At 46.7% G+C, this 10,198-nt stretch overlaps 1 pseudogene; it reads left to right on the top strand.

The window, feature by feature from the left end:
- The first annotated feature begins 8,709 nt into the window (after positions 1-8,709).
- LOC123409127 lies at positions 8,710-9,977 on the top strand (annotated as a pseudogene).
- The last annotated feature ends 221 nt before the right edge of the window (positions 9,978-10,198 follow it).

Raw genomic sequence — 10,198 nt, 5'->3', positions numbered from 1 at the left:
TTCTTGAAACTAGTGGTTTTACTAACCATCAACAATTGATGCTCCCTTTTGATTTCTACTTTCACGGTGTCAAACATCATGAATAGCTCAAGGATCATCATATCTATCCCTGATATGTTATAGTTCATCAAAGAAGTTGTAATAGCTTGGTGGCAGTGACTTTGGAGAACTATCACTATCTCATCTGGAAGATCAACTCCCACTCGATTCAAGCGATTGTAGCACTCAGACAATCTAAGCACATGCTCAACTATTCAGCTTTTCTCCATTACTTCGTGGACAAAGAATCTTGTCGGAGGTCTCATACCTCTCAACAAGGGCACGAGCATGAAATCCCAATTTCATCTCTTGGAACATCTCGTATGTCCCGCGACGTTCGAAACGTCTTTAGCGCCTCAATTCTAAGTCTTTTAAGCATTATGCACTGAACTATCATGTAGTTATCAAAAAACGTGTATGTCAGATGTTCGCAACATCTACAAACGATGTTCGGGGTTCAACACACCGAGCGGTGCATTAAAGACATAAGCCTTCCGTGCAGCAATGAGGACAATCCTCAGTTAACGGACCCAGTCCGCATAATTGCTACTATCACCTTTCAACTAAGTTTTCTCTAGGAACATATCAAAAACCGCAGAGCTATAACACAAGTTACAGCATAATTTGTAAAGACCTTTTGGCTATGTTCATGATAATTAAGTTCATTTAATCAGATTATTTAATGAACTCCCGCTTAGATCGACATCACTCTAGTCATCCAAGTGTTACATGATCCACGTCGACTAGCTCGTGTCCAATCATCACGTGAGACGGACTAGTTATCAATGGTGAGCATCTCCATGTTGATCGTATCATCCATACGACTCATGTTCGACCTTTCGGTCTCCCGTATTCGAGGCCATGTCTGTACATGCTAGGCTCGTCGAGTCAACCTAAGTGTTTTGCATGTGTAAATTTGCCTTACACCCGTTGTATTCAAACGTTAGAATCTATCACACCCGATCATCACGTTGTGCTTCGAGACAACGATCCTTCGCAACGATGCACATTTAGGGGAATACTTATCTCGAAATTTTAATGAGGGATCATCTTATCTTTGCTACCGTCGTTCTAAGCAATAAGATGAAAAACATGATAAACATCACATGCAATCATATAGTGACATGACATGGCCATTATCATCTTTGCTCCTTTGATCTCCATCTTCGGGGCACGGCATGATCATCATTATCATCGGCATGACACCATGATCTCCATCATTGTGTGTCCGTGAAGTCGTCTCACCAACTATTACTTCTACTACTATAGATAATGGCTAGCGAGAAAGTAAAAAATCACATGGCTTTGCATCTCATACAATAAATTAAGACAACTCCTGTGGCTCCTGTCGGTTGTCATACTCATCGACATGCAAGTCGTGAATCCTGTTACAAGAACATGATCAATCTCATACATCACATCCTTTTGGCCATATCACATCACATAGCATACCGTGCAAAAACAAGTTAGACGTCCTCTAATTGTTGTTGCAAGTTTTACGTGGATGATTTGGGTTTCTAGCAAGAACGCTTCTTACCTACTTGACAACCACAATATTGATATGCCAATGCTATTTACCCTTCATAAGGACCCTCTTCATCGAATCCGATCCGACTAAAGTGGGAGAAACAGACACCCGCTAGTCACCTTATGCAACAAGTGCATGTCGGTCGGTGGAACCAGTCTCATGTAAGAGTACGTGTAAAGTCGGTCCGGGCCACTTCATCCCATGATGCCGCAGAATCAAGATAAGACTAGTAACGACAAGCAATTGACAAAATCATCACCCACAACTTTTATGTTCTACTCGTGCATAGAATCTACGCATAGACCTGGCTCTGATACCACTGTTGGGTAACGTAGTAATAATTCAAAAAAGTTCCTACGTCGCACAAAGATCATCTAGGAGAGACCAACAACGAGTGAGGTAGATCATCTTCATACCGTTGAAGATCGCAGGGCGGAAACGTTACTATGAACGCGGTTGATGGAGTCGTACTCGCGGCGACTCAAATCGCGGAAGATCCGATCCGAACACCGAACGTATGGTGTCTCCGCGTTCAACACACCTATATCCTGGGGACGTCTCCTCCTTCTTGATCCAGCAAGTAGGAAGGAGAAGTTGAGGGAGAACTCCGGCAGCACGACAGCGTGGTGGCGGTTGTGGTGGTGCTATCCCGGCAGGACTACGTCTAGCGCTACCGAAACCGCAAATGGAGGAGAAAACGATCTAGGGAGAGAGAGGGGCGCCAAGGGCTTCGTGTGTGTTCTTGGGGTGCCCCCTCCTCTATATATATAGGTGGAGGGGCATGGGGAACAACTCCTCCAAGCCCTAGGGCGCATCCAAGGGGAGAGGAGGTTGGATCCTAGTCCCCTTCCTTCCCTTCCATACAAAGGTGGACTTTCCACCTTTCCCAACTGCATGGGCCTTGAGGGACTTGTGTGCTTGGCCCAATAAGGCCACGACATCTCCCCTCAACCCATACACACCCTTGGGACGTGGTGGAACCCTTGGTGAACTTCTGGACTCCTCCGGAAGTTTCCGGAACCTTCTAGAAGCTTCCCGGTACAATACCGGAAAAACCCGAAACCTTTCGGGTACCCAAAATATGACTTCCCATATATAAATGTTTACCCCCGGATCATTCCGGAACTCCTCGTTACGCCTGGGATCTCATCTGGGACTCCGAACAACCTTCGGTAACCACATATACAATTCCCATAACAACTCTAGCGTCACCGAACCTTAAGTGTGTAGACCCTACGGGTTCGGGAAACATGCAGACATGACCGAGACATCTCTCCGGCCAATAACCAACAGTGGGGTCTGGATATCCATGTTGGCTCCCACAAGTTCCTCGATGATCTCATCAGATGAACCATGATGTCAAGGATTCACTTAATCCCGCATGCAATTCGCTTTGTCTACCGGTATGACACTTGCCCGAGATTCGATCGTCGGTATCCCTATACCTTGTTCAATCTCATTACCGGCAAGTCTCTTTACTCGTTCCGTAACACATCATCCCATGGCTAACTCCTTAGTCACATTGAGCTCATTATGATGATGCATTATCGAGTGGGCCCAGCGATACCTCTCCGTAACACGGAGTGACAAATCCCAGTCTCGATTCATACAACCCAACAGACACTTTCGAGATACCTGTAGTGCACCTTTATAATCACCCAATTACATTGTGACGTCTGATACACCCAAAGCACTCCTACGGTATCCGGGAGTTGCACAATCTCATGGTTAAGGAAATCATAGTTGACATTAGAAAAGCTCTATCAGACAAACTACACGATCTTGTGCTATGCTTAGGATTGGGTCTTGTCCATAACATCATTCTCCTAATGATGTGATCCCATTATCAATGACATCCAATGCCCATGATCAGGAAGCCATGACCATCTATTGATCAACGAGCTAGCTAACTAGAGGCTCACTAGGGACATGTTGTGGTCTATATATTCACACATGTATTATGGTTTACGGTTAAAACAATTATAGCATGAATAATAGACAATTATCATGGACAAGGAAATATAATAATAACCAATTTATTATTGCCTCTAGGGCATATTTCCAACCCCCGTGCCACTCCTCCCACTTCTCGCGGTAGGTTCCATCTATATAAATCTCCTTGGTCCCTATCCTGGGGATCCAAGTAATGGAACCAGAGAGGGCATCTCCTTTTTGGATTCGGGGGGTGAAGTAGTGGCAGAAGAGGGTTACGTTGGGGGTGATTCCGACAAAGTTCTTGCAGAGATGCGCGAAGACGGACATACAAGTGACCGCATTCGGCAAGAAATCTAAGAGCCAGAGGTTATAGGTGTACATAATCTCTACGAAGAAGTCGGATAAAGGAGGACAAAGGCCACAGTAAAAATAATTTGCGAAGAAAGGGTATATGTTTGGCTCATCACCAGCAGAACCTGGACGAATGCGGGTAGCATGATGCGCCTTCGTCTTCCTCGCCCACATGAGCAAGTACCGGTCCATGAGGATCGCCGCGTCCAGCCCCGGGGGGAAGACGTCAAGCTTCTTCCGCATCTTCGCCAGATCGCCCTCCGTGACGACGCTTTTACCCTTGCTTGGCTTCCGCGCCCTGACAACAAGGGGGGAGGCTGGAGGAGGTGTGGGATTGGAAGCGGCGGAAAGGTGGAGGATCTCTGCTTCACGCTCAAAGAAGGAAGGCGACGACAATTCCGAGACTGGACAAGAGCAAGCAATAATGGGCAGGTGCCTTTGCGGTTTCCCCTTTATGTGGAGGACGCATGGTCGTCCCTTCGCAAGCCAGAAACTGCCCCTCCACGCTGATGCATCCCAAACGTATCTATAATTTCTCCTTGTTCCATGATATTTTGGGTGAAAATTTATATGTTTTGCTACACTTTTATATCATTTTACACATATTTGGACTAACCTACTAACTCAGTGCACCCAATGGCAGTTTTTGTGTGCTGATGTCTTTTTTGCAGAGGCTTTTACCCAATTTTCTGAAGCCCGAAAAAATCCAGCAAAATATATAAAAAAATCAGAAAAACATAAGCTTCGGGATCACCGCCAGGAGGTCGCCTGGGTGGGGGCCACCTCCTCCGGTGCCCTCCTTTGGCCTATATTTAGTGTTCCGTGAGGAAACCCTCACAGACTTTGTGGAATCGCGAATTACTCCATCGTTCCGCCACCGCAGCGCTTCCAAGATCGGGAGCGTCGGGAGACCTCTTCTCGGCACCCCGCCGAAGGGTGGATTGACCTCCGAGAGCTTCTCCACCGCCATGGACGCTTCCTGGATGTGCCGTGAGTAGTATCCCTTGGATCATGATTCCATTACCAGTAGCTATGTGATGTCTTCTCTCCAATCTTGTGCTTTAATGGTTAGTCCTTGTGAGTTGTCCTACATGATCAAGGCATTTATGTAATTCCATCGATTTTGCTATGCTCGGTTTGTTGGGATCCAATGGATTATGAGATTATGTTCAGATTGTTATGAGTTATATATTTGATTATCCTTTTATATTGTGTTCCTTAGTGATTCTTGCATGTTCTCCGTTGCTTTTGATTGCTTTGGCCAAGTAGTAGATCGTAACTCCAAGAGGGAGCGTTATGCATGATTGTGGGTTCGGGCCCCTCGATGTCTAGCTTGAGTGACAGAAACATGAGACTATGGGATGTGCTTGTTGCCACCAGGGAGAAAACAACGGTGCTTGTGACCACGGTTGCAAGGATTGTTTACCTTACGCATAGTTCGTTAGTGCAGTTGTCCGTTGCTTTGAGTTTACACTTTGGGTGGAGCTCGCAACTTAATACCGGAGAGATATTCTGGATAGATATCTCAAGGTGGATGATTAGTAAGTAGATGCTGATGAATAAACGGTCTACTTGTCTTGGCGTACTGCCCATTACTATTGAACCTCATACTATCAAGGAGCATAATTAGCATTGCGGTGTGATCATATTTCTGTCAATTGCCCAATTGTGATTTCTTTACCCTAGCATAGTTGTTTATCGTCTTTTGGGAGAGAGACATCACTAGTGAACATTATATGACTCCGATCCATATCACCATCATTGTTTACACTTCCACTATTTACCGCTTTATTTACTTTTCCGTTGCAATCACTATTACCTTCCCGCTTGTGTTTTGATCCTTTGCAAACTACAAGGCCGGAGAGATTGACAACCTCTGTGTACTCGTTGGGAGAAAAGTTATTTGTTTTGTGTGCAGGTCCACGTCTTCTGCTGACCAGGACATGAGACACCTACTTGTTGAGCCTAGGAGTCCTCCTGGTTCGATAAACCTTATAGTCTCCGTGTAAGGGAAATTTGCTGCTGACTACATCTCCACCTTCCACTTGGGTTATCCAACGAGGGACGAGAAGTATATACATCACCTCGTCATCACACGCGTGTGAGCGTTTCGGCCACTCCTCCCACGTCCCCACGTCGCGCATTAAAAGCGTGTCGTGGGGAGGCAGGGGCGCAGCAACGGTAAAATCTCCACCCGCAGATCTCGGCCGCGAATGCCCGTGCACTGTTTGGGCCTAGCCCAACAACGCCTTGCACTCATGTATGGCCTAGGCCCGGGGGCTCCTGTCGGTGCACCAAAGTTTGGGCCTTTAATGCCCCTTACTTGTGCACGGGCACTTGTAGCCACACCCCGCGACAAGGCTTGCCGGGAAGCTGCGGAAGACAAACCCGAAGACATCCAAGTCAACAAGACTGAAGAACGAAGGCTGGAGCCCTCGCAAGATCCTTGCCGGGGTGGGAGCTAGCGAAGCGCTCACATGGCATGCCCCCGACAAGATTCCACTCCAGCGCAGCGACCAGTTGCCCTTGATACGTATCGACCCACCAGGGTATGTGTGGAGCGACATCTGGGGAATGTGCAGTACATGTAGCACACATCCCTGCCCCGTGGCGCACAGGGTCTGGGACACCCGACGAAGCATTTAATGCGTCTGTCTTAAAATGCGAGTAACACTGTGATCTCTGTACACCCTGTGCGTGCACTGTTCACTGTGCACCCCGTGGGTGTTCTGTGCTGCCACTGTTGGTGACCCCTTTGACCTATAAAAGGAGGCCCAGGGCATGCACTTAAACACTTAGTGATTCCGCAGCTCGCCACTCCCAACTAACACAGTTTCCCATACACAATATCTAGGGCTTAGAGCCTCGGTACGTAGCAGCTGTGCATGGCATAGCGCTCGTGTAGCTCGAAGCCTAGAACACCCAATACACATAAAGCAGGAGTAGGGTATTACACTTCTCGGCGGCCCGAACCTGGGTAAATCTCCCCTTTGTGCTTGGCTGTTCGTTCTGCTCTCGGTGCAACTCTCTCTCCCCCCCCTCGCCGAACCGTAAAGGGATCCTCTCAGTCCCATAGGTGTCTTGTGCATTCGTTGCCCCTACAGTTATTGTCGTCGTTGTCGTTGTCGTTTTCATCGTTGTCGTTGTTACCCCTGTAAGTGCATCTAGTGCCCCTTAGTGATTTTGGTGGTTTGAAGACTTATAGGTTAAGTATCTAATGTGTTTTTAAGTGTACACGGGATCTATAAGTCATTGAAGAGTTTGAGATATTTGAAGAATATAGACCCCTAAAAATATATGTCTTCAGTTGAAGAAATTGGTCTGAAGCTGAAGAAATGAATCGCGAAGAATTTGCGATGAAACTGATATTCCTCATGAAGATATTGATATTGAGAAGATCGGTGGTTCCTGAAGAAAATCATCCTGAAGAAATTGAAGCGTGAAGATTTACGTTTTCTGTTTTACTTTCTTCGCATTTGATGAATAGGAACACCGTACTGTTAAAGGGGGTCAAAGTAACGCTATGGAATGAATTTCCTCATGATGCTCAACCCAAGCCAAATCCTACCAAAAGCCTCAAGTGAGGAATATGAGTGACATGAGGACTCTCACAGTTGAGAGTCCCGACCGTTTCAATAAGCCACGCCAAGTCACTGATCTTATCCACTCCAACGGTCATATTATCTAAGGGCATTAATGTCAAATCATGTCGGGATGCTCCCAGGCTATAAATAGCCGCCCCCACAACCACTAGCTGGTTGGCTGCTCCGTTAGAAACTGACACCTGTCATAAGAGCAACCCAATTCCTCAGAGCTTTCGAGAGTAAATCATCAGTGAGGAAATACACCACCCACCGAAACCACAAACCAAACCTAGTGATTGAGCATCACTGAAGAAGTTGTTCCTGTGTGGGACTGAAGCCTTTTACCTTTGAGGACTGTGCATCCTCCAGACGGTTAGGCGTCATGGTCTAGAGCAATCCAGCAGTCAATTGTGGATCGCCGGGTGACCGAGTTTGTGAGGGTTTGGAAGTCTGCCCTGAAGACTTACCACGAGTGTTGGGCGAGGACTGTGTGTCCTTAGCTCAAGGAGAATACGGTAGGGACTGTGTGTCCCAGGACTGGGTGTCCTTTGGTTTAAATACCAAGCCGCTCCAAACCAGATGTACAACTGTCACAACAGTTGGAACTGGGTCATCAACAACAGTCTTCGCCAAGAATCGGGTTCTAATTCCTCAACTCTTTACATTCTCTGTATTATGTGTTGATGACTTTCACTGTGACTGTTTGAAGAATTTGCTGAAGACTTTCTCTGAATTTCCTCAACCCCAAATTCTTCACTTGAGTAAATCATCATCTGTATTCTGCGTGCCTGCTTGCTGTGCAATCTGTTTTCATAATCTTCACTCTGTAATACTGCTGTTGTGAACAATTGCACAACTGATCCTTAACTGTTTCCGCTGTAAGTTAGTCATCAGTGAGGAATTTCCTCAAAAGGAATTTCCTCAGTGATGAAATTCTAAAAATCTCCTATTCACCCCCTCTAGTCGATATAACGCACTTTCAACCCCCCTTTCCACTCCCTCACCCATAGACACTTTCTTCCCTACCGCCTCACCACTGACTGCGGCTGCGATTTCATATCTGCGCTGGAGGAGGCGGCGGCGGAAAAGGCGGCGGCGTTTGCGATGGATCTGGTACTCCCCTTGCCGTTGGCCATGGCTCCCCCTACGCCGTCCTCATCTTCGATGCCGGTAAGCAGCACCCCTTCCCCCTTTGTTAGGTCGGTGGTTAGGCCGTTAGGCAAGGTGTAGGATCGATTTCCCACTGAATGAACCATCGATGTTGACTAGGTTATGGACTCACGGATGAGTATGATATTTCAGGCAGCAACACTGATAAGTGTGATTCAGGCATGGATCATGTTCATGCACCAGAGAGTTGTTCGTCGTGTTGGGAGACCTTTGATCCGCTATGGTCCAATGTTTATCCGGGATCAGCAGAGGATCCAAAATCTGAACTACATCTACAACTATAATGATGTCGAGGCTTTGTGGATGCTTCCAATGAAAAGAGCACCATTTGCCAGGCTTGTCGAGACCTTCAGGATCAAGGGGCTGCTACAAGATAACATCAACACCTATCTGGAAGAGCAAGTGGCAATGTTCCTCCATGTTATTGGCCATAACCAGAGGTTCAGGGTCATTCGCAACACGTTCAGAAGATCAATGTAGACCATCTCTAGGTACTTCAAGCGGGTGCTTTTTGCTGTTGGAGAGCTTAGAGGAGAGATGATCAGGAGACCATATGGCCAGACTCCACCCAAGATTCGAGGAAGCTCAAGATGGTATCCATATTTCAAGGTGAGCATTGATAATATACACTTTTTCATGGCTTGATATGCTTGTATTGTTCGAGTTGAGCACTAACACGGGATTGTGATGCCATTTTCAGGATTGCATTGGGGCAATAGATGGTACTCATGTCACTGCCAGAGTTCCTAGGTCACAGTCTGCAGCATATAGGGGGGAAGCACTACACAAGCCAGAATGTGCTTGCTGCTGTTGACTTTGATCTGAAGTTCACATATGTGCTGGCTGGCTGGGAGGGCTCAGCGCATGATGCTAACATTCCCAGTGACATCATGACTCGACCTGATGGGATCAACATCCCCGATGGCAAGTTCTACCTTGGAGATGCTGGCTATGCATGTCGGTCGGGTGTTCTTCAACCCTTCAGGAAAACCAGGTACCATCTCAACAAGTTCAGTGGTAGGAATTATCCTAGGACTGCACAGAAGCTGTTTAATCTCAGACACTCCAGCCTTAGAGTAACTGTTGAGAGGGCATTTGGAGCTCTGAAGAATAGGTTTAAGATCCTGGATCATAAGCCATTCCATCCATACCCCACTCAGGTTAAGCTTGCTATTGCTTGTTGCATTCTGCATAACTAGATCCTCTAGTGAGGCTTTGATGAACACGTGCCTGAGGAGGAAGAGGTCGAGCTTGGCCATGTTGTTAGATCCGACCATGGTGTGGAGGCATTTGACAATGACGCTTGGAAGAACAAAAGGTTGGAGTGGGCAGAGGCAATATGGCTTAACAGAGGTCAGTGCATGATTTGAAGAAGAGGAGGAAGAAGAAGCAGCAGAAGCAGAAGCAGAAAGCAGAAGAAGAGGAAGATGAAGAGGAAGATCTCAAGCAGCAACACCGATGAACTATCCCCTATTTAGCCAATGGCTCTTAATAGTTTGTTCTGTCATTTGATAGTAGTTAGGGTGAACTGTCATTTGTTTAACCAGCTGACACTATATGTTTAGATTGTGTGCGGTAAGCTCACCACTAA

This window comes from Hordeum vulgare, chromosome 7H (assembly GCF_904849725.1).
Source record: "Hordeum vulgare subsp. vulgare chromosome 7H, MorexV3_pseudomolecules_assembly, whole genome shotgun sequence".
In the NCBI taxonomy this organism is placed as follows: domain Eukaryota; kingdom Viridiplantae; phylum Streptophyta; class Magnoliopsida; order Poales; family Poaceae; genus Hordeum; species Hordeum vulgare.
This window is presented reverse-complemented; position numbering and strand designations above follow the sequence as displayed.